Source organism: Halichoerus grypus, chromosome 3 (assembly GCF_964656455.1).
Source record: "Halichoerus grypus chromosome 3, mHalGry1.hap1.1, whole genome shotgun sequence".
NCBI classification, from domain to species: Eukaryota; Metazoa; Chordata; class Mammalia; order Carnivora; family Phocidae; genus Halichoerus; species Halichoerus grypus.
In genome coordinates, this window is record NC_135714.1 from 109704963 (window position 1) to 109731329 (window position 26367).

Genomic DNA, 26367 nt, shown 5'->3' on the forward strand with positions numbered 1-26367 from the left:
GATCCTGTTTTTTCCCTAAATTCCACATATCAGTGAGATCATATGATAATTATCTCTCTCTGATTGACTTGTTTCACTCAGCATAACACCCTCTGGTTCTATCCACGTCATTGCAAATGGCAGGATTTTTTTGATGGCTGCATAATATTCCATTGTGTGTGTGTGTGTGTGTGTGTGTGTGTGTGTGTATACACCACATCTTCTTTGTCCATTCATCTATCAATGGACATCTGGGCTCTTTCCATAGTTTGGCTATTGTGGACATTGCTGCTATAAACATTGGGGTGCACATACCCCTTCGGATCACTACATTTGTATCCTTGGGGTAAATACCCAGCAGTGCAATTGTTGGGTCATAGGGTAGTTCCATTTTCAACTTTTTGAGGAACCTCCATACTGTTTTCCAGAGTGGCTGCACCAGCTTGCATTCCCACCAAAAGTGTGGGAGGATTCCCCTTTCTCCACATCCCCGCCAACATCTGTCGTTTCCTGACTTGTTAATTGGTGCGAGGTGGTATCTCATTGTGGTTTTGATTTGTATTTCTCTGATGCTGAGTGACGTGTATCCTTCTGTTTGACCATAAGCTCACCAAAAGTAGGCATCGTTGCTTACTCATGCTTTCATTGCCCAAGTAATTCATGAACACTTTCATTTTGTAAAAGAATCAATTAACACAGAAATATAACATGAAAATCCCCCTTTACTTCTAACCCCTAAGTGACCCTCCCCTCTCATCTTACTCGTATTTGAGCCTTCCGTGCCTAGTTCAGCATCTGGCACACAGAAGCCCCCACAACTGTGTTTTGAATAATGAATGAATGAATGACTCTCCCTCCAAGGTTATTCTTCTCAACCAGTGACATTTCTGATCATAAATCTGAGTTTAAATAACCATTCACAGCATGCAGCTTCCTCACTCCAAGGTAACACTGTCTGTGCTCTCTTGTGGTTTATTTTTGCTAATTCACTGTCTGAGTCTTCAGTCTCCTCCAGGTCCTGTTTACTTTGACTATTCAAAGCTCTGCTCCTCTGCTGGAACCGTTTACATTGGGAGGAAGTTTTCTCCCTGCCTGTGCAGTGTAAATTGGTTTCTAAACAATCCAAACAGTCTCCATTAATATTGTACTGTAGAACAAGGCAGGATAAAATATTCAAAGTAGCGGAGTTACTTTTTAGGATGATTGAATATGATGAAGGAGCCAAGGACAAAGGGTAATTTATTCCAAAGGAAGTCAACACCTTTGCTTTGCACTAGCTCTTGCAGTTAAAAAATAGGGCTGGTAATTGGACTTGCTTTATGAAAATCTCATTAGCATTAGCATATAACTAAAATGCACAGCTCCATAGTTAATTGCAATCCTGTACTGCGGTTAACAACTACAGTGATGACATTTGCATACCGCACATAAAATTAAAAATGCATGTCAGATAGGTGCTCTTTCAGAAAAAAAATCCTTGAATAACATTGCATTCACTACAATAATCAGAAAGATTTTGAATTTGAATGGAAATTATATGTATAGTATGAGCTTTAGAAAGACAGAGGAGCCTGATCAAGGAGGAGGGGAATCTAAATCGGAAACATCACATAGGCAAAACTCCAGCAGCTGGAATCTTCTTCAAGGGCAGAGACCTGTAATACTGAACTGTGTGTGCTTTGTGGAAATGCAACCCTTTCATCTGAAAGTCTCATTTCCCCTCCCAGGCATCAGTCCTATCTTGGTGTTTTTCCTCCAGACGGTAAGCTTCTTGAGATCATGGGCTTGATCTTTTTAAATCTTTATATCCCACAATGCTTAGCATGTAGCAGGCACTCAGTTGTTCGAGGTGTGAACCAACTCAAGCCCTCTCTATTTGAATCCGGTAGACACAAGAGGCTGTAGTGAAGTGTCGTGAGGTGGATGTTCACTTTTATGTCCTGGAGTCAGTTACCTTGAGCCAGTTACTTCAACTTCCCTAAGCCTCAATTGCCTCCTCCATAGAATGTTTTCTGCCTTCAAGGTTTTTGAGAAGATTCAGAAAGAGAATACGTAGTCCTTAGCACAACACGGCGGCTGGCATAGAGCAAGTGCTATTATTGTTGTAACTGTTGTTTTGGGATTAAAGATCATGGGAAAATGAAGCTTTCAGGTTTCTGTTTCTGTTATTGCAGCTTTTCCCATGTTGAAGCTGAAGTACAAATCACTTTGTGTGTCAGTTCTAATGCCAGTCAACTACAAGATGGATCAATGTTACCATGAGTAACAACAGTACTTGCCACAAGGGCAAATGAGGCCCTGAAAAGAGAATGGAGGGGCCTAAGACAAAAATACCACTCTCTAGGTGGATGATACAAGAATCCATTATCAGGCTTTGTACATGAGACTCCTCTATTGACCCTAATGTGCCTGCTTTTTGGAAGACAACAAGGCACCAGGAACCAGAGTCAACATATGCAATGCACTGTGCTAGCAACTCAGAGACACAGATGACCTTGGACGTGGACTTGACTGATATACAACTGGAAATTTTGGACTAGAACTAAAGTGAAGGATCAGAACTAGAGTTAAAGATATGGGTGTCAGCAGCATGGAGAAGAGTTGGAACACTGGACATAAGTGAGCTCCCTGTGGCTATTCACTGGGGAACGCTCCCACTTAAGGGATGCAAAAGGGAACCCATTATCAGATTCATTATCAGGCTTTGTACATGAGACTCCTCAGGGACCCTAAATTGTCTGCTTCTTGGAAGACGATCGCAGTCCAGGAATGAAGTTGATGGTGTCAATGAAGCAAACAGAGAAGGAGAAATGTGGGAGAAAAAGGGCAGAGAGGCCTGAGAGGTTGAAGGAGGGAAGAATTTTAATAGGTAGGTGGTAGTTACCAGAGTTAGCTCTGTGTAAGATCAAAAAGGGCCATTGGATTTGGTAATAAGGATGTCACTGGTGATTCTTGTTTAAGAGGGAAGCTGCTATAGAATGGGGTGAGTGAGAACTTGACATCAAGGGTAGGTTAAGAATGAAAGGATGGGAAGGAAATGTAGGAAAATGTAGGCTATGCTTTGGCAGTAAAAGAAAAAGCTCAGCTAGCAGCTTGAGGGCATAGCAGAGTTGGAATAGAATGTGTATAGTACTGGAGAGACCTAAAGTAGGAACCAGTGAGAAAAGAGAAAGAGGAGATATGAGACAGCTGGAGGGGGCGATACCCTTGGAACCAGTCCAAGTCCCAAGCTGTACAGGATTCTTGTGAGCTATTTGTTCTGTTCTGTGAGGACTGAGGTCAGGACCTTCTCATTTGGGTGAGGTTCCCCTTTTCTTTGGCCCTGTGCCCCTGGTTCTCACCTATATCCCAATATGTATGGAATCATAATTTTCAGTTTTTTCATCTGTCTCCTCCTTTGAGGGTGAAATCCTCGGCTGCAGGAACCACGTCTTATTCATCTGAGCATCCCCAGTGCCTAGTTCAGGGCCTGGCACAGTCATAAGGATTATTGAACTCAACCTATATAGTCCCTCATGGCTAGTCTCTTCCATTAGCTGGAGTTCCCAGTAATTACACAGCCCCTTTATAAATCCTCCCACCGCTGCCCCCATCTCACATATATCCGATATTGAGGTGAGAAAAGACTAGATATAGTTCACTCCCTTCCCCATACTTGGGGAGCAGACCAGAAAACATGGGAGCCCTGTCTCACCTTGTACTAAATGAATTGTGTGAGACACTAGCTGAAAATGAAGCCAAAAAGCCATGATCCTATTCTCTCCTAGCTTTCTTTAGAGAGTTTCTCCCCCAAAGTCTACTTCTCTCTCTACTCTTTGTCTTCTGGCTAGTAGGTTTTGTTTTTTTTTTTTTTTTCCCAACTATCTAGTACCTGTTTCTATTTCTACTTTTAAAAGCCTGTTTTTAGACCCAAGCCTTTCATTTGCCTTTACTCAAAGGCTTTCTGCAGACTGACTATCTCTAAGAAAATGATCTTGAACCATAATCTGACAATTGAAGCTGAGCCAACCTTTTTCACCCCTTTCAATGTTTTTCACCATTTTCATCCTGTGTGGGTCCAGCTCAGACAAGACCCCAAAACACAAAAGCTTCTGTTAAAGAACAGACCCTGGGGCCTCCAATTTAGAGCAATAGGCCTTCCTGGAAAGGGAGACAGATAAATCCATGAACTCAAAGCTGTGTGCCAGACTGTCCTGATTTTCCTTAATAAATCAATAGTTGCAAAGCTTTCCAACTAGCAACAAAGAAACTTCCTTTCTCACTCATGCTTAAAAAATAATTTTTCTTCTTCCAGAAAATTTTTTACTAGTAATCTCTTTAGGTCTAATGCCCTACCATTCAATCTGAACACATTGACTTCCCACATGTTGTGGGATTAGGATTGGCCTGGCAGTGACCCAGGGGCACCAAGGGGCAGGCAAAGTGGGGTGTAATTCTACTCCTCTCACTGACTGCCTTCTCTGGGGGGCCACTGCACCCCCACCGTCCTGTGAGTCAGTTTGCAGATCCTGGGGTCCAAGAAAAGGAAGCATTGTCTCACAGCTATAAATCAAGAACTGTGTTTGTGGATTTCATTTTCCTGCTTCTCACTCATGCTCGTTCTTGTTTTCCTGGCACAAGGGCATTTGCACCTAGAATGGCTGCTTACCTCAGCTGACTGCTATTTGCCGGTATCCAGCTCATTTTGTTGTTCTGAAAAGCCACATAAAGGAAAGAGTTGGTAATTCTTCCTGATGCTACATTAAACTTATCTGTGCTAAATATGTCTCAAACACCCAAACTGCCTTAAAACCTCAACGAAGCTGAACAAATGACTCACTTTTAGGCATGCAGGGGCGGGAGACACGCACACACACACACACACACACACACACCCTGATCACCTAACACACACACACACACACACACACACACACACACACACCCTGATCACCTAACTACACAGTTTTTGTCAATGGTGCTCTACCAGTGACTTCCACTTTCAGCCTCTACTTGAGTCTTTTGGTTCCTGCCCAACACAAGGCTCTGCTTGTTCAGTGGGGTTCAAAATTCAGTGTGGAGTGGTTTGGGTGATGGATGTAAGACACACCGCTCCTACCATCTTTGAGTGGAACTGCAGGGAACCGAAGGCACCTGGCCAGCTGCCTCTTGCACCTGATGTGTCCACGTAGAGCCTTTCCTCCGGCTTGCTCTGTGGGCCTACACAGTTTGCCACTCTACCTCTTTCCCTCTGCTGGTGCCTTTGCTGAAGGAGAGCCACCCCATTTCCAAAGATGTCATGCTGGTGTCTCTGTCTAATGCTGTTTTCTAGCAGCTCACGGCAACACAGAGTCATCTGAAGCATACACCTAAAGACTATCTTCTGTCCACCCAGCTTCCTCTGCAGCTTACCAAAAGGAGCTGCTTGTTTATCCAGCTGTCAGCCATTTCCCATAAATGTCTGGCCCAGTAAGCTGTGTTGTGTCAGGCATGCTTTAGTACCAATGGGCTGGCCCTCTGCCAGGACCTCATTGTTGGCGACTCCATCTTGCTATTGAATGCTAAGTATGAGTCAGAGGTGGTTCTGGTGAAACCTCAGGCAGGTCCTGACAACAAGGGCAGACCAAGCCACACAGGGAGAATGTTACCTGACCTCCACTCTGCAGACCTGTGGATAGTTCTGAAGCTTGATGCCATGTTCGTACAAACAGTATGAAATACAATTCAGCTACTCCTGTGCACTCATCACTGGGCTAGGCTGTCCAAGGCCAGGAAGAAGTGTATGTTGGTTTCTGTAGGAGCTATGGCCAGCAGCCCAGCTTCTTAATTGGGTTTTGTTTGAAAATAAATACCTCACTGGACAGTAACACTTATCAACTCTTTTTGGAAGAAAATTGTTGCTGTGTGTAGGCTGTTGTGTAACTTTAATAGTCTTATCGTTAGTCCTGAGTACTGTGCTAATTATTCAAAGTTGTCCTTCATCTTTTGTATGTATTATCGTATTTATTCAGCAGCAGCTGGTGAATGACTGTATCATTAGATAATGCCCACATTTTGAGAGGTTAAATTTCCTAGAAACCAGTTCCTAAGTTTCATGTATCCTTGCTTATGCTTTTTAAAGATACTGAAGAAGAATATTCTACAAAACCCTTTCTTGCTCTATGGTGATGAGGTCAGACAGACCTCCCCTTGAGGTTGACTAAAGCTGTCATACAACTTTGGGGTGGCCTTGGAAACTTGGAGACATTTGGGGCATGCTTAGTCACCACCACAGCTCAATCCCATGGCTCCTGTCACCACTTTAGTGAGTTGGTATTACAATAGAGATGTCACCGTGGTAAGGCCTGGAATGAGGGCCAGTCACAGGGCTGTTTCCTTGGTAAAAAGAACAATAAATTGTTTCTAGTTATTTTTTATTAGAAGGAATTTCCTAATGGAAAATGCTTCTCCACTAAATAGGATTTTATCTGTACAAAACTATAATGCTTATGACTGTCAGGGTCAATTCCCAATTCTCCAATTCTGAGAGCTGAAAAATGACATCTGTCATCACAAGAGAAAGAAGTATTTTTTCTTATGTTGGTCAAAAGCCAAGTCATTAATTGCCAACCAATAAAGATACAGCCAAGGGGAAAAGAATTATTCAGAGTTTTAATTGCCCCTGAAATTCCAGAAAGAAAATTTTACATTCATTTACACCTTAGGTAGCAAAAAAAACTCCAAGGGACTAAGTTCTTTGGCCAACCCAGAATTTGGTTTGTCCAACATTCCCTAGAAATGGATCATTGGCTGGGATTTGTACATATGTTTGTTATAACCTCATATGGATTATAATAAGATGAATACATACACACACACACATACACACACACATATCAGTCTGATATATTAATCATAAGTTACCAAGTTATTCAAATTATTTTCAAAGATGCAAACTTTATGTGAGGGTAAAGATATTAACATGTAAAATGCAAAAATATTTCCTAGCTATGCTGCCATTTTATGTCAACTGAATACAGAATGTAGCTTAAGAAAATCCTAATTTATAAATTAAAATGAAATGAATGAGATGAATGGGGAGCCTGGGTGACTCAGTCAGTTAAGTGTCTGCCTTTGGCTCAGGTCATGATCCCAGGGTCCTGCTCAGATGGGAGCCTGCTTCTCCCTCTCCTTCTGCTCCTCCCCCTTGCTCACATGCTCACTCTCTCTCTCATAAATAAATAAATAAATAAATAAATAAATAAATAAATAAATATAAAATGAGATTAAAAAATGTTGACCAGCTATATAGAAAATGTCAGCAATCATAGAAATATAGAAAATGTTGTGCAATCTGGGTTATTTTTTCTTTCCCCTGCCCAAGGTTTTGTTTATAGTTTTATTGTTATATACTCCGGGTTTTCCCCACACTATAAAGCATTGATAATGTTGTCAATCCATTACTACCTTCTGGAGTATAATGTAAATTCTTATGTGTGCTTCAATATTTTTTTAGAAACCATTCTTTGGGTTGCTTAGATTGCTATTCAGAGAGTGAGAAGGAATTACTTGGTATATTCCTTGTGTTTTTATTAAAGCTGCCTGAGGACCGGGGGTGGGGGGGGGGTGCGCGGCTCGATCCCAGGACCTTGGGATCATGACCTGAGCTGAAGGCAGACGCTTAACCGACTGAGCCCCCCAGGCACCCCAAAGTTTTTTTTAAATATGAAAGACTAGAAAATTCCTGAGTTACCTCAGATTTTGATCAGAGGAGGCAGAAGAAGAGCGGAAAAGTATGGGATGACGAAATGGTTGTGGTAGTAGAACCACTTGTAGGAGGACACTCAGAGGTTGTCTTTGATTTTAGTTTATATCTTAAAGAACATTTTACTTTCAGAGAAATAGATTGACAACTTACATTTCACAACATAGCGTGTGCAAAGCCCTTAACACTTTTCCTGGGACACGTTGTCTTCACACTGGGATGCTGGGAGAGAGGAGTACCACAGTTACATGGAAGGCAGGATTCCCCACACCTTTTTATGTTGTGGTTTCAGAAAAGAGATCTGATTCTTTGTTTTTCCCATCCAACACTATGAATTGATTTACTCATTGATTCAGCAAGTATTTATTGAGAACCATTATGCTAAAATAGTCTGGGAAATAGGCTTTTATGAATTGTGATATGTGACAAATTAGTATTAATTGTTGAATTAACAGAGGATTCTGAATTACCAATCAATTTAAGTAAGTCAGGAATAGCTTAGAACTCTCCCTGAGGCATGCCATATAACCTAGTTGTATAGAAATTAAAGTAAATATGCATTTTGCTATCTGGGCAGATTGCTAGTAGTCACATTGCTACCATGCATCTTGGAGGATGAATAGGCAAAGAAGTCCATCAACAAAGTATGAATCTTCAAAATTAGGGTGCATTCTTTTTGTGATATAGGCAAAAGCAGATGTGTTTGTAGAGGGCTTATATCAGGAAGGACTGGAAGGTAGGGACCAGAGTGTCATGAGTTTACATGATCAAGAAGGAGGTGAGCTTATTATTCAGAAATTCAGAGTCAGCACAACCTAAATAAATCTGGTCTTAAAGGAGCAGCTGTTTCACGATGACTCATTTAAGATGCCTTGCAAAACCAGAAGCTCTAGAACTAGAGCTTGAAGACAGGAAAAGTAACTACAAATGGAGTAACATTTAATAGCTGGCTCCTAGTAAGTATTGTCCAAAGGAAGCTTGCTTTTTGGTTGTCATCTAGGTATGTTTCTATTGGGATGTGAATGCAGTTTTCCACATTTCACAAAACCAAAAAAGCTCCTGAAATGGGCAAGTTTTCAGGATGATGTTCTTTTGAATCACTAATATTATGCTTATCATGACTAGTAGAGTAGGGATGAAGTTCTTCTAAGAATGAGGAAAGTTACATGCAAAAATCAAATTGATATAAAGTATTATCATAAAATGAGTGGAAGAAATGTCGTGAGTCAATACCTAGTGGCTAAAGTATGATTTTAATCAGTAAAAGGCAGGTGCTACTGTCTAGGAAATGATCTGATAGCTGATCTCTTGTGCAATAGACACTGATTTTTATACTCCTCAACTCACATATATAAATAGTGGAGCTAAAACCAAAGGAGCTTAGAAGTTGAGAATTTTTAATGGCAATAGTCATAACTGGAGAAAGAACACTTTTTTTTTTTCTGAATATGCTAAGAGCCAGTGTAAAATAGTAGCATTGTTTCATTGCCGAATGCACCTACATCATCCAGTGATTTCTGTTACGAATGATTTAGATATAATTCTATTGCATTGTAAGAAACAGTTCAGATAAACTCTTGGAATATCTCCAATTTCTATAATTCCCTTGTCAAAAGTACATATAATAAGCAAAAAAAAATTTTTTTGTATTTTGCCTAAGACTGTCTCTGTTCAGTGATTCCATTTTCTGCTTTAACTATTGGATCAGTTCCTGAGATATTGAATGGCCAAATATATAACAAAAACAAAATATGGTTAAAACTCTAATGGTTCCCCACCTAAGGGCTATGGACTATGGTAGTGATATGGGAATAGGAGAGCAAGTGTGTGTTTCCACCATACACATTGTTTACATTGTAAGTAAATAATATGCATATGTTTATACTCTTATTTTTTAATAAGAAGTACTGTGGCAGTTATTAACTTCAGAATATTACTGGGTTTATGGAAGCTTTTATCATTATATGTTTTCTCACTCAATTGAACACTAAAAATGCAATTACAATAAAATGGAGAGTCCTCAAAAATTTTTGACTTGGAAAGGAGTTCTCAAACTTGTTACTGGAACAATTCTGGTGTTAGATATGGAAGGACCTCCTTGAGGTTAATTTTTTTTTTCTACTTTTTCCTGAGGGGAATATCAGTAGGAGATGCAGCTGGAATATTTTAGGATGTTCTAGATGATATATCTCTTTCCACAAAAATTACATGCCTACATTTAATTATGCAATTCCTTAAATAGGGGAAATTACAATTCTATCCATTTGAAAGTGTATAATCTTTTAAAAACACATTTAGATATAAGTCATATGTTAAACTGAGTAAATCAGGTGTTAAAATAATGTGCTTTACTTTCAAATTAATTACACCAGGATTTTTAAAATTACAACAAATCAGTAGCAGCCAATGTACACCAGAATACATTATCAGGTCCATAGCTCTGTTAGAGGAAGATATTGTTTTGGCACTTGGTAACGTGATAGGATGTTGATAATGAGATGATACTTATAGTTTGAGGGCCAGGAGCTTGCCTTTAACCTGTGAGTCAGTATTATCTGTCCATTCATCCACTGGGACCAGTGTTGGCCAGTTGACCCAGAGGATGGGTTGTCCTGTTGACTCTTTAGTGGCACCTCAACTCCAGGAGTTTAGTCATCTTTCTTTGGACAATATGCACTAAAGATGATTGGCAGCAATTTTAATCTGCACCCACTCTTCTTCCCCTAGCAATGTTCATTCATTCATTCTTACATTGAAAAGTATTTGTGATGTGCCAGGAGCTATGCAAGATGCTGGGGATATAATGGTGAGCAAACACAGACACAATCAAATAATCACACAACTAATAATGTAATTACAAACTAAGATAGGTACTATAGGAAAGGATAAGGGCCATGACGGAGAAGACTCTGATGGGGACTTAGAAAAGGCTGCCCTAAGGAAGCTTGGCTTAAGTAAGATCTAAAGCTATACCAACAGAACTGGTAATTGATAACTGTGTATGATTTAATTTTAAATGAATTAAAATTAAATGAAATATAAAATTCAGTTTTTTAGTCACACTAGCCACATTCAAATGCTAAATATCCACAACAGGACAAGTGCCTACTATATTGGACAGTGCAAGTATAGAATATTTGCCTCACTGAACAAAGTTATATAGGACAGCACTGATCTAAATGATGAATAGGGATCAACCAGCAAAGTGGTAAACAAAACCATTACAGGATGAGAAAAGGCCATGTGCAAAGGATGTATTAGTGAAAGAGACAGTTTACAAACTAAAAGAAGGCCATTGTGGCTGGAAAGAAAATGTGAAAACAGTATAAAATGAAGCTGGAAAGGTAAGTAAGATCAAAAGCTTGTAAGGACTTTGGAATCTTCCCTGAGAATAAAGAGATTTGGGTGGGAGGTGGGAAATGAGTATTACAGGTTGAAAAGAGTTTCAGATGGTTGTAGAGAGTGAGTCCAGGAAACTATAGGAAGCTTGCTAGGTAGGCAATGTTGAGGAACTCTCTCAGTTTGGGGATTATGAATTCATAATAACACCAATCCTTTCTACAAAAAGGCAGCTCTGGTGTAGAAATAGAGAAAAAAGGAGGGTAAATGCAGAGCTTAGATTCTGCCAGAAGAGTGTGGGCTAGGGAATTCAGGGTACTGGCAAGGGTGTTACTGAAATAGGCCATGAGATTTTAGCTGGATAAGGAAACAGGGCATGAAAAAGAGGGCTGATGAATTGGTAGAAAGTGAAGGAGGTCAATGGACTAAAAATCCAAAGTCAGATACAGAATAATCATAGCGGGAGGGACAAGCTGAAGGAGAGGCAGGTGTGGTCAGTGAGCAGGATGTAACTTTGACAGTGGAAAAATTGCAGAGGATGACAAGATCCAGGTGTGACCCCAAGAGTGGGCAGCTGAGATGGAAAGAAGTTAAGGCCATTAGAGAGGCGGAGAGTGAGACGTGGAGGCCAGACTGTCATATGGGTCAACTCTGAATTCCGAAATCGCTGGGGTTGAGAGGAGTATTGCTAGGAGACTAAAGATGGCAGGCCAAAAGATGAAAGCTACTAAAAGGTGGAAAGGAGGTACTATTAGGGAGTGTGACACTGACTCAGAGGAGAGGGTTATAAGAGTGTAATGGAGTAAGGGTCTAGAAATGGCAATGGGGGCAATGAAACACCAACTCCCCCTCTGCCTGGTGTGTGAAAATAAACAACCACTATTTGAGAGGTCCACAGGAGAAGTGGTGTCTTCAGGTTTAGTTGGAGCAAGAAGGTGAAAAGACTCTTTAGAGAAGTGGACGATATAGGAAGGTTTGCTGAGTATGGATCATATGGAGGGCATAGTGGCAGGTTTTAGCAAGTGAGGAGGAATGGAGGACGCATCCAAAGAACAGTAGGAGAATAATCATGCTAAAGGATTAATGACTAAGATGGATTATATTTTGGCATTGATTGGTAAAAAATAAGTTGACAAGCATAGGAGTGGTCACTGGCCCTAATGGTCCAAGGATTTGGCTCACTTGGCCTGAGGTTGGGGTGTTTCTGCAAAGATTTCTGCACATGCCACTGTTCTGGATGTTTTTGAGTCAGAAGTCGCATTTCAGCCCCTTTACAGCTTAGTGTAGCTTTGGTCCCAGAGCCTTTAATTTCAACACCTGCTAGGTATTGGCAATTTCACAGGTGAGGTATTAAGAATCCCACAGATAGGGAATGAAGGATCCTATGTGAGGTGTTAGAGACCTCAGAGGTTGGGTGTTATCCAATCCCAGAGAATGGGGTATGGGCAATCCTAGAAGATGCGTCTCTATACTCAGACAGCCTGGGGTATCCTGGTCCCAGGAATCTGCAAGTGATATATGCCATATATACATTTTATATATATAGTGCTGTGGCTTATTATTAGGACTCAAGGATTTAGGATTTATTCTGGGTCATCATATATAAGCTTCTCAACCTTTTTGAGTCAACAACATGTCCTCATTCTAGTTAGTCCCTAATTATAGATCAGAGGATCTTATATCAAATATAATCATTGAGCTTTGTAATTTAAGAACTCTGGTTGCAGCATTATTTTCACTTTTTAAATTGTGAAAACTTGCATGACCTGCAAGTTATGTGCTATTTTTAGTTAGTTCTAGCAAAATATAGCTGGAGATCTTGTCACAAGATTAACAAACATAAATTATTGGGGAGGTTATTTATTATTTTAATTATGTGACATTATCTTTCCCTACTGACAAAAGCAATCAAGATGACTAAAATTGAATCAGTGAAAATGAACAGATTCCCAAAGGTTATAAGTGTTGTTTTAAAAATGTCATGCATTTATTAAATTTCTTAGACGTTAACCAAGTGAAGTAAAAACCCAGTGGCCCCCTCCTTATGGGTTCAGAATCTGGCTAGTAGTAGACAGAATTCTAGAAATCATCTCATCAATCCTCTCACTTTCTAGATCAGGAAACTGATACTTAGGTCTGTTGCAGTGAATATTTCCAATGACTTTAACCTCTACTGACAAAATGTCAGGCAAGACTTTGATAGTAACAGGCAATGGATGGAATGACAATAATATCGTAAGCATTAAGTCTCCAATATTGTAGGATTTTGGATTACTGTTTTAGCAGTGTCTAGTCCAGTGTTGGAATCCCCTTGAGAGTAGATTTGCGGATGGTCACCTGCTGCTCCTTGAACACTTCCTTGATGGGAAGTGGATTCTCCCAGAGCTGCCCATTCTGTTATGAGGTAGCTATTAATGTTGGAAAGTCTTTACATTGAGTTGGTGTTGTTATGCCTTTGACCCATGGGTTCTACTCTCTGGAGCCAAGATCTCCAAGTGTTTGCAGTAGCAGTTATGTCTGATCTCATTCTCTTCTTTTCCAGGGAGGACATCTGAGTTACGTGTCATATGTGGGGCAAAGGTGAAGTGAAGAAAGAGAGAGAAAATAATGTGCTGTAGCTTATTATTAGAACTCAAGGAGTTAGGATTTATTCTGGGTCATCACATAGAAGCCTCTCAACCTTTCTGAGTCAACAGTGTGTTCTTGTTAGTCCCTAATTGTAGATCAGAGACTCTTATATCAATTATAATCACTGAGCTTTGTAATTCAAGAACTCTGGTTGCAGCACATTTTCAATTTTTAACTTATGAAAGGAGTAGTTATACTGAAAAGAAATCAAATGCTACAAATTGTAATATGAAGGGGAGATTCAATGAAATACTTTTGTAATAATAAGACTTTTTATTTGTAAAGACTGTGGTCTGAGACACTTAATATCAGAATCTATAGACTTCATGTTGCACTAAAACACAATAATACTCAAGGTATTACAGCTTTGTAATAAAAAAATAAAATTCTTAACAATTATTTAACTGTTTCTTTAGAAAAAGAAAGAAAATATCCCTTCCCACCTCCTCAAATATTAGTTTTAAATTCCAGGAAACAGGGGTGCCTGGGTAACTCAGTTGGTTGAGCATCTGCCTTCAGCTCAGGTCATGATCTCAGGGTCCTGGGATCGAGCCCCAGGTTGGGCTCCCCACTCTTCCTTGGCCCCTCCCCTTCTCTACTCCTCCCCCTCTCCCTGCACTTCCCCCTGCTCTCTCTCTCATATAAATAAATAAATAATGTTTTAAAAAATTCCAGGCAACAACTGATATGCTAGGATCTTAGCTAAGATTTAAATTAGATTTGGGGGAAGTTGTGCATATGTCATTTTCAGTAGGTTGCAGACTGTAAAAATATAAATTTACTTTGATTTTTTTACTTTAATTTAAATCCTAGAAGGCACTGTTTTTCTTTATTCTCTAGAATATATAGCACATGGGTGGTGCTGAAGGGGAGCAGAATTTGTCACCCCAAAATACGCCACTTTGGCCTTGACGATTATTCTGATCTGAAAGCAATCAAAACCCAGCAGATTTAGCAAAATCTCTTTACCTCCATCTTAATAGCCTAAATTTACATTGGAAAGGGGGCCATGTCGGGAAAAGAGCTATTACCATAGATGGACCTTTTTACCTAAGAAACTTATCTGCATAACAGGGCAATCTTTGTTTTCTAAACATCTCTTCAGTCTTTCTCTGAATGGCCCTCCTTCCCTTGGTAACGCCAGACTCCTACCCCTTTCTTTAGCTCTGGTTGTTCTATACCCTGCTTTTTGAATTACTTGGCTGCCTTTTGAATCTTCATACATTTATGGAGCTCCTGTATGTAAATAATTTTGTTTTTCTTCCATTAATCTGTCCAGGATCAATTTAATTATTAGATCAGCCAACCTATAAGGGAAGAAGGGAAAATTTTTAGAACTTCACAATGCTTATTTAAATATCCACTGATACAATTGTCCTGATAAATTTAAAATATAAAATTACTTATTTTATAAACACAGAGACAGATGAATACACACATTCATCTGACAAATCTAGCCACGCAGATGTTGATGTTTGTTCAAAGACTGATTTACCTACAGACAAAAAGTATTTTTAAAACACAGTCTAAGAAACCAGAGACAAATCGCTTGAAATGGAATTTTATTACAAATTGTTTTGAGTCTGGTGGGATTTTCAAATTCTGACCATAACTAGATTTGGTTCTATGTAAATTTGCTGTTAAAAGGCTTCACTATGTGTAGACCAATAGCCCTTATTCACCCACCCTTTACATGTCATTTTGCATGATGAGAACAGGAGAAATGTGAATTCTATTTATTAGACTGCCCATGGGAAGGAGGTTCAGTGAAAAACATTTTTGCTAAGTGTTTGCTATTTATTTGCTAGGATGATAGTGATGTTAAACTTGGGAGATGAGTGTAGGTGCATGTTAAAATTATATTTGGTAATTAGGTTATTTTACACAATAACAATTGATTTTATTTAGACTCCACTACATCCTAGGCATCTTGCCAAATGTTAGAAAGAGTATGAAGATAAGATAGTTCCCATCCCACACTGTGATTGGTGAAACCAATGCTGAGAAATAATTATGATACAGCATGCTATCTTATAGGATGTACAAAAGGTTATAATACAGCATAACATATTGTAACATAGTAGAAACATAGTAGAAAGTTTCAAATACAAGTTTCCTGCTGAGTGAAGACGTTGAAACAATATACACTAAATCATGAAGAAAATTTTAAAGTCAGGGATGCCTGGGCGTCTGCCTTCCTCCCAGGTCATGATCCTGGTGTCCTGGGATCCAGCCCCGCATCGGGTTCCCTCTGCCTGCCGTTCCCCTTGCTTGTGCTTGCTCTCTGACAAATAAATAAAATCTTTTATTTTTTATTTTATTTTATTTTTTTAAGATTTTATTTATTTATTTACAGAGAAAGAGACAGAGAGAGAGGGAACCCAAGCAGGGGGGAGGGGGAGAGGGAGAAGCAGGCTTCCCGCGGAGGAGGGAGCCCGATGCGGGGCTCCATCCCAGGACCCTGGGATCATGACCTGAGCCGAAGGCAGACGAAGGCAGACGCTTAACCACTGAGCCACCCAGGCGCCCCAATTAAAATCTTTTAAAAATAAATTAATTAATAAAGTTTAAAATATTTGTGGGGCACGTGGCTGGCTCAGGGGGAAGACCACACGACTCTTGATCTCTGGGTAATGAGTTCGAGCCCCACGTTGGGTGCAGAGATTACTTAAATAAATAAATAAAGTTTAAAAAAAAAGTTGTAAAATGAAATGAGCCACCTCTTTCAAAATCTTTAATTTTACATGTTTCTTATTTTAAACAAAGTATATTGTTTCATTCTAGCTTTCTGTAAGAGTTTTCAGAGAACTTTATGGAAGAGATACTTTTGAGCTAGACCTTGAGGAAATGAAGGTTTTCTGAGCAGGAAAGGAGCAGAATAAGCTTCAGGCATAGGGGCCCGCGTAAGCAAAGGCAGGAAGCTGTGCTGTGTTTGGGGAATGGGAAGCTGATTGGGGCATGAGGTGGGAAATGGTAGCAGTTGTAGTTAGAAAGTTCTGAGTCAGAGCCAGTTTGCTAAGTGTCTGATTACATCCTCAGGCAGTGGAGAAACAGTGGACGGTTTTTCGTTTTGTTTTATTTTAAAAATTTTATTTGTAAATAGTATCAAATTAACAGAAAAGTTGCAAGTATAAATAGCACAAGAAACGCCAATATATATATCCTTTACCCAGATTCCCTTACTGTAAATATTTTGTCCCATTTGTTTTTCATTTGATTTCTCACTCTCCTTTTTATTATGCACATTTTTTTTCTGTACCATTTAAGAGTAATCATGGCCTTCTTCTCCAGAATACTTCCGTGTGGTTTTCCTAACAATAGGGATACTCTCATCATAATCATAGAATGAGGGGCACCTGGGTGGCTCAGTTGTTAAGCATCTGCCTTCAGCTCAGGTCATGATCCCAGGGTCCTGGGATGGAGCCCTGCATCTGGCTCCCTGCTCCGCGGGAAGCCTGCTTCTCAATCTCTCTCTCTCTCTCACTGTCTCTCTCTCTCTGTCAAAATAAATAAATAAAAAATCTAAAAAATAAAAATAATAAAAATAATAATCATAGAATGTTTATCAATTTTAAATGTAATCCTGACATAATACTTTTTATCTAATCTGGAATTCACACGCCAATTTGTCGACTGAAATAGTGACATCTTTTATAACATTTTCTCCCTTCCAGTGAAAGATCCATTCTAAGATAAAGTATTGTATTTAGTTGTTGTGTCCTTTTACTCTTTTAATCTAGAACATTTCTATAGCCTTTCTTTGACTTTTATGACATTGACATTTTTGAATAATATAGCCCCCCTTCTTTTTTTAATAGAGGAGGCTTCATTTTGATGCGGAGGATTTTATATAGGGGGTTGCATAATCAGACCTGGGTTTTAGAAAAAGTCATTCTAGAAGCAATGTTAAGGATGGATCTGAAGTTAAGAGAGTATTGTTTTGGTAATGAGATAGGAAGCTATTGTTGGCCAATATTACCTTCTAGGCTGGCAGGAGTAGATTCTGGCTCTGGCCAGGATCCCTGGAAGTTGGGGCAGGTGTAGGAACCAAGGCAAAGGGATTCAAAGTCTGAGTCCTGGGTAAGGTTGCTTCTAGAATAGTGTAAAATGTCAAGTCCACAAAGGCTGATGGAGAAGCAAGACCCAGACCTAAAACAATGGGCTTGAATTTCAGATTATAGCATAAATCAGATTAGATAGTGGCGTTCCTTCTGAAGAATAGTTTTAAATGCATAGCTGAGCTTACAATTAAGGAAAGTAAATCCCTGAGTACTAAAAATTAAAAGGGAAGAAAAATACCAAAAACTAGGCATGAACTGATATTCTAGCAAACTTGAGGGGAGGTTTCTGGTCTTGGATATGACCTATGAAAACCTACAAAAATGCAGGAAATTAGGCCTTGATTGCCAGTGAAGTAGTTAGAACTGAGATCCTTGCATAAAGCCAGGATCAATAAGGGGTATACCCTCCATAAAAGAAAAAAAAAATCAACTATGGGCACTAGGAGGTGATAAGAATGTTTGCCTGTCTTGGCCTGGGCTTTGGGTGGAGGAAAAAAAAGAAAGCTTCATGTAGGTTTGGGTTTGAATTTACACTGGATGGTCTAGGAATATTTCAGCCTAGAAATCCACGTAAAAAGACCCAGTGAGTGATAACACAGATTTGGCTGATAGAGGCAGATGGAAAACTGCTTGGGAGGGACAAATAATCCATGCAGGATTCCTACAGATAAAGTCTTGCTGAAGATGAGCTCAATCAAAAACTATAAGGTACACGTAGAGGAAGAGAAACTCCACCATAAATAAGAAGCCACAGAGACAACAAACAGCAGAGTTAAATTCCCAGTAACTTCAAATAATAGAACTACTGGCTTAAGACTAGAAGATGAGCATGAAAAATAGTTAAAGACCTAAAAGAATTAATTTAAACCGTAAGAAAAGTATAAGATACTTGAAGATTAAAAGACAGGAAAATTTGAAAAATGAACAAGATTAGAACTTTTTTTTCTTATTTGTGAGAGAGAGAGAGAGAGCACAAGCAGGGGGATCGGCAGGCAGAGGGAGAAGCAAGCTCCCTGCCGAGCAAGGAGCCCGATGCGGGGCTCCATCCCAGGACCCCAGGATCATGACCTGAGCCCAAGGCAGACGCTTAACCAACAAAGCCACCCAGGTGTCCAAAGATAGAACTTCTAAAAATATAAAATATAGTTGTTTAATTTTAAAACTCAGCTAAATAGAAATTTTTTTACAAAAAAAGGAAAATTAGTAAATTGGAAGATAAAGATATTTAAAAGAGTAAAAGATATGAGGAATGAGAATTACTTGGATTACTGGAAAAAGAGAATACAGATAATCAGGGAGACATAATATTCAAAGAAATAATAGCTGAGAATTTTCCAGAATAGATTAAAGACATGAGTCCTCAGATTCTGAAAGCACAATGAGACCCAAATGAAAATATATACTTAGACACATTGTGGGGATATTGTAAGAAAAAAAAAATTAAAGGAAAGAAAATATATTAAAAGTAAGCAGAGAAAAAAGACATTTATCTTTAAATGTTAATTACCCTGATAGCAACAGTAGAAGCCAAAAGAATAAAGTAATAAAGTATTATCTTGAAAACGCTGAGAAAAAAATAACTGTTAACCTATAAATCCAACTCTGATAATCATTCAAGAACATGAGAAAAAAAGAACATCTCTGGACATACGAACACGCAACATCAGCATACATTTATATATATATATATACGTATACATATATACAATCAACTCAATAACAATTTCTGAAGGATGTACTTCAGGAAGAGAAATTTTGCCCAATTTAAGTGCAATAAAGAATGATGAGCAAAGTAATTGTTAAATATGTAACTGAATAAACATGTAATTAAATAACAATATCTGGGTCACCAGGGTGGCTCAGTCGTTAACCATCTGCCTTAGGCTCAGGTCATGATCCCAGAGCCTGGAATCAAGCCCCACGTCAGGATCCCTGTTCAGCGAAGAGCCTGCTTCTCCCTCTGTTACTTTTCTCACTGTCTCTCTTTCTCTGTCAAATAAATAAATAAAATCTTAAAATGAATAAATAGATAACTATATAATTTTGGGTTAATACAGAGAAAGAACTAAAATTCAGACAACAATTACATGTAACAAAGAAGGGATGATCAAAGTTAAAAGGGTGTAAGTTTCTTGCATTGTTTAAAAAATTGGTAGAGCAATTGACTTTAAGTATATGACTTTGTTTTTTAAATTTAAGGATAAACACTAAGAGAATAGTTACCGAACAAAGCATTAGTGTGTGTGTGGGGGGGCGGAATAGGGAAAAACTGTAATTGATCCAAAAGAGGGTTGGAAAGAATTTTTATTTTTAAGATTTTACTTATTTATTTGAGAGAGACACACACACACACACAGAGCATGAGCATGAGCAAGGGGAAGAGCAGGGGGAGGGGAACAGAGGGAGAGGGAGAAGCAGACTGCCCACTGAGCGGGGAGCCCAACATCAGGCTCCACCCTGGAACTCCAGGATCATGACCTGAGCTGAAGGCAGCCGCTTAACTGACTGAGACACCCAGGCGCCCCAGAAAGAATTTTTTAAAAGAAAAAAAACCCAGGCATATAAATGGACTAAATGCTCCAGTTAAAGGCAGTGGGACTGAGGAAAAAAGAAATCATCTTTACACTCTTTATAATAGGAATACCTAAAATTTAAAAGCATAATTTGAAGTAAAAGAATTGAAAATAAAATAGGCAAATTCTAAACAAAAGAAATCTGTTCTATATTAATATCAAACAAAATATTCTTTAGGCAATGGAATATCATTGGGGATTAAATAATAAGAGGAACAATTCTCAGGACAATATAACAATTTTTTTTATGGATCTCATTTTTAGGTAATCTCCACACCCAATGTGGGGCTTGAACCTGCAACCCTGATATCAATAGTCACATGCTCCATCAACTGAGACAGCCAGGCACCCCTGCAATATAACAATTTTTAAGTAGGGCTAATAACATAGCTTTAAATTATACAAAGCAAAACTAGACAGAGTTATACTGGGGAGACAGGTATAGAAACAAGCAATAAACAAGTTGATTGGAGGTGAGTGCCTGTGAAACCTCTAATTAGAGATGTTAAAGGCACTTGGACATAACTAGTATCTAGGCTGGTTTAGATCTAAAAATTTGGAAGTAGAAGGATGTATTACCCCAACTTCAATAGATTCTGGACTTCTTGAGGAGAAGAATTATACTCAACTTTGAAGGACCCTTGTGCCTATTACAGTGCATTTTACAAGTGCTCGGTAAGGGTTAAATTGAATATATTCTCATAGATACTGATTTTTTTTAGGATGTACACATTTTTAGTTCTAGAGATTAATATTTACTAAATGAATACTAAGGGGACTGTAAGAAAGGTTTGAGATACGGTTCTTGCCTTTAGGAATATTGTAATTCAGTTGGGAGATTTTAAGACCCCAGTAATTTGAAAAATTTTAAAGTAATAATCAGTTGTACATAATCAAGTTTTAACTGCTGTGGTATTTGAATGAGAAGAGAGAGAAAGTTCACCAAAGATTTGAGATATTGGAGAAAGCTGTATATAGGTGAAATTTTAGTTGGTCCTTGAAAAATGGGCATCTTTGGTTTAAAAAGAGAGAGAAGAGAACATTTTGATTTGAAAAATAGGCATAAAGGTTCAAAGGCAGAAATTATTGTACCTATTTGTGTGACATTGATGATGCTAGTTTCAGTGCAATATAAGTGCTAAGGAGTGGTGAGAGAGAAAGCCCGACTGTGTTCCCTCTCTCGGTTTCTCTGTCAAATAAATAAATAAAATAAATAAAATAAAAAAGGAAGTGGCTAGACCCAAAGCCTTTAGTATGTTGCCCTTAGGATGACTTTAGTCTTTTTTTTTTTTTTTTTTAAGATTTTATTTATTTATTTGACAGAGAGAGAGAGAGCGAGAGAGAGCACAAGTAGGCAGACAGGCAGGCAGAGGGAGAAGGAGAAGCGAGCAGGGAGCCTGATGCCTGGGAGCCCGATGCGGGGTTCGATCCCAGGACACTGGGATCATGACCTGAGCTGAAGGCAGACGCTTAACTGACTGAGCCACCCAGACGCCCCTGACCTCAGTCTTTTGTTATTTATTTTATTTTGCACAAAATTGTGTCCTGCATTTTTATGTAAATATCCACCATGTAATCTGTCAATACTTTATTTCATGTTGATTTTTACCCTATGCATGGTCTTTTTGTTTGTTTATTAATGTTTATTAACTTTATAAGCAAACATAAACTAATGTTTCATGTTCAAAACATTGACAATAGGGGTGCCTGGGTGGCTCAGATGGTTGGGCTTCTGTCTTTGGCTTGGGTCATGATCTCCAGGTCCTGGGATCGAGCCCCATGTTGGGCTCCCAGCTCAACGGGGAGTTTATTTCTCCCTCTTCCTCTGCCTCTCCCCTGTTTGTGCTCTCCCTTTCTCCCTCTCAAATGAATAAATAAAAACTTTAAAAAAAACATTGACAGTAATCTTCCTATATACCATTTTTCCATCCCACATCCCTCCCTCCCCACACCTAATATAACCACTATTCTTTGCACTTTTATATAGTGTTATCACTACATGTATACACAAAACTACTAAGTAAATTCCTTAGTTCCTTTTTAATTTTTTTTTTTTTTAAAGATTTTATTTATTTATTTGACAGAGAGAGACACAGTGAGAGCAGGAACACAAGCAGGGGGAGTGGGAGAAGGAGAAGCAGGCTTCCCGCTGAGCAGGGAGCCCGATGTGGGACTCGATCCCAGGACCCTGGGATCATGACCTGAGCCGAAGGCAGACGCTTAACGACTGAGCCACCCAGGCGCCCAGTTCCTTTTTAATTTTAAAGTGGCTTTTATGCTGGAAGTAATCCTTGGAACTTACTTTTTAAAAAATATTTATTTATTTATTTATTTATTTATTTATTTGAGAGAGAGAGAGAGAGAGAGAGAGAGCATGCCCATGAGCATACAAGCCAGGCGAGGGGCAGAGGGAGAGGGAGAGAAGCAGACTCTCGGCTGAGCTTGGAGCCTCCCAGGACCCTGAGATCATGACCTGAGCTGAAATCAAGAGTCGGAGGCTTACCCGACTAAGCCACCTAGGCACCCCTGGAACTTAACTTTTTCACATGATATTTTGTTAAGAATCATATTCTGTGTGTAGTTGTAGTCCATTTTAACTGTTTACAGCCTTCCATGTCTGACTATGCCACACCTGTCAATGGTTATTTAGGCTATTTCCAAATACTTTAGTCTATTTTAAATAGTGTTAGTATTAACATTTGTACATGTCCACTGGTATTACAAGGACTTCTGTGGGGTACATTTCTACTTAATATTGATTTAAAAGTCTTTCTGTAGAGCATAGCACATTAGAATGACATTAGGCAAATGTTCTGATGGTGGAATTTCAAGTCTAAAATAATTAACATCTTTTCCTAAGAGGAACAGATTTAAATACCACCCTAGGAGTCTTACATAATATAGTGTGCACTCAAGATAAGGATTATTTACCAAATGTTTTCTTGGGGACCAAAATTATAAGCAGTAGTTGATGTCAGATTTTTGTCCCAGTGACCCAATTTAATGTCAATGTTATTTTCAGGATACAAAAGGAAAACTGAGGACCAGAGGGAAGGGAAAGAGATACCAGGTTAACTGAAGCTTAGGATTGCTTGGCAGCTAGTCCAGAATAATTCACTTTCATCTCCGTTGAGGGTCTTACCCTACCTAGCAGCCCTCCTTGTGTGAGAGTGAACAATATGAACAAAGAGAACCAAGGAAAAGGGCTCTGTCAGATTTCTTCTCTCAGAATCTGTTGATTGTCTACTAAGAAAAGTTTCTTACTCTTAAGAGGTTCTGAGCTTAAAAGTCTTGTCTCTTTGTGAACATGTAAGAAAGAACCCTTTTCTGCATGTGTGTATGTGTGCAGATATGGGCATGGACATGCAAGGGAAAAGTGAACGCTGGACAGTCACAGAAACGATCCTGCTGGGGCGCCTGGGTGGCTCAGTCGTTAAGTGTCTGCCTTCGGCTCAGGTCATGATCCCAGGGTCCTGGGATCGAGCCCCACATCGGGCTCCCTGCTCCGCGGGAAGCCTGCTTCTCCCTCTCCCACTCCCCCTGCTTGTATTCCCTCTCTCGCTGTGTCTCTCTCTGTCAAATAAATAAATAAAATCTTTAAAAAAAAAAAATAAAGAAACGATTCTGCTACTCTCTCATTATTGTCCTTTTGTTTTTTTGAAGTAGTACAAAATCTTTTCACTTAAATGAAAATCATTCCTATACCTTAAATAACAATAACTTTAGGGGCACCTGGGTGGCTCAGCCGTTAAGCGTCTGCCTTTGGCTCAGGTCATGATCCCAGGGTCCTGGAATCGAGCCCCGCATCGGGTTCCCTGCTCAGCGGGAAGCCTGCTTCTCCCTCTCCCACTTCCCCTGCTTGTGTTCTGTCTTTTGCTCTTGTTGTCTCTCTTTCAAATAAATAAATAAATTTAAAAAAACAATAACTTTATTGCTGAAATTTCCCATTCATTTTTACTTGCAGCAATCACACCAGAAACCATGCACATTATTTAGTAAACTACCTAATTTCCTGCTTGAAGCAAGCATCTGAGCCTTTGTGCCCAATGACAAACCTGTCTACCCCCTTTCATACCTACCACCCATGGTATCATGATGGAAGGGAAGGAATGGTTATCTAAGTAGGTATGTTTGTGGAAAATGAGGAACACACCGAGGGCCAATGGATTACCAGTGCTACACGGGTCTCCTGTCTTACAGCGGGGTCTTCTTTGACAGGAGCTCAGGGAAGAATCTTGTGGTCTCTAACTTCTAGTCATTTGCTATACTCCCATTCTTCTTTTCTTTTTGGAAAATAGGTTTTTTAAAAAAGTTAAATAGTGTACAAATGCCATGCATTTAGGTGGAACATAGTGCCAATGCATTACCAATTATTCCAAGCCTACAGATAAAACATACATAAGGAAAATATAGTTTCTGAATTGCAAGGTGTGTTCTACAAGGAGATATTTTTAAAATATATTTTATTTATTTATTTGAGAGAGAAAGAGTGCACAAAAGCAGGTAGGGCCAGAGGGAGAAGCAGACTCTCCCGCTGAGCAGGGAACCCAATGCAGGACTCGACCCTGGGACTTCAGGATTGTGACCTGAGCCAAAGGCAGTCACTTAACCAGCTAAGCCACCCTGGCGCCCTACAAGGAGATATTTAAATCAAGAAAGAAACAGCAGGGGTTCCTCCTTATTTGGATAGTACTTTAGGACATAACAAGGAACTGCAGCCCTTTTTCCTCACTATATCAAATGAGGATGCATTCCCCAATTTGTTTACCGCCCCAACAGAAGAGCTGAACTAAGTTGCATCCAATTAAGGCCTGCGCTTGCAAGTACATTACTATAGAGTCAATATTATTTGGAAATTCTATATGTAATCTCTATTCAGCATGTATCTAAACATAATATTAATATTTAAGGTTTATAGACTCAGCCCTATAAAATAATATTATCATTGCCTGTTTATTCACCTCCAGTTTTCCTCTAACAAAATATTAAAATTTGATTGTAAATATATAGAGAGTAGAAAAGGTGAATTCCTCTTGTGAAAAGAGCATTAACTAGAGCATTCTGATTCTCACTAGAATTAGTGCAGCAATTTTTCTATAGATAAAAGAACCTCTTATCTTATGAAGAGCTGCATTAATTACAGCCTGAGATTCTGTTTCACGCATCCTCTTTTAGAGCCAAGAAGAGAACAGAAAAAATGTGTGCTGTTGGAAGTCTGTACTCCCATTTTCTTTTTCTTTTTTGCAAATAGCTTTTCTGAAAGGTAAATAGTACACAAATGCTATGAGTTTAGGTGGAACACAGTGCCAAAGCAATACTAATTATTCCAACAACAGCAGTAGCTATAACTCTGAAAGCAAAAAACAAATTCCAATGTTATGAGTAACTTTGCTGATCATAATAAAAGAAGATGAAATTTAATGTCAATAGCAGTATGAGTGTAGGAGGTAATTCCATTTCATTTTCTTTTCAGACAAAACAGAAACGGAACATGGAGATACAAGCAAATGAAAAAATCCCAGGTAATAAAGACTATAGAGATATCTGTGATCTACATTGAGGCCAAAAGCTTTGGTTTTAGAGCTATAAAAGGCAGTTTCCACTTTCTAGAATCTATATTAAGACCTATACTTCCTTGTGTGTCAACTATACTCAAATAAAATAAAAGAAAAAAGACCTATACTTCTTATTTCCTCCCATCACCCATATTGGGTGATGGTGACCAACCAATAAATGGACACAGAGGAGGAAAGTGAGAATAATTTATTGAGCAGACATTCACTATAATATCAATACTACTGTACATGTAAAATTTACCAATACAAGCTTCCTGTTTTCTTTGCACCTCTTCATGACCTTTGTTCCCTTTCCTAATTAGCACCAACCCTTGTCCAAGCTTTGTCCAATGATTGGTTTGTCCTGCTCCCTTTCCGACCTGGGCCGGTTCACCCCTCTTTAGGCAACCTGGTGGTCCCCCGCTCCCGGGAGGTCACCATATCGATGCCGAACTTCGTGTGGACACCCGACTGGCATAGCGCACTACAGCCCAGAACTCCTGGGCGCA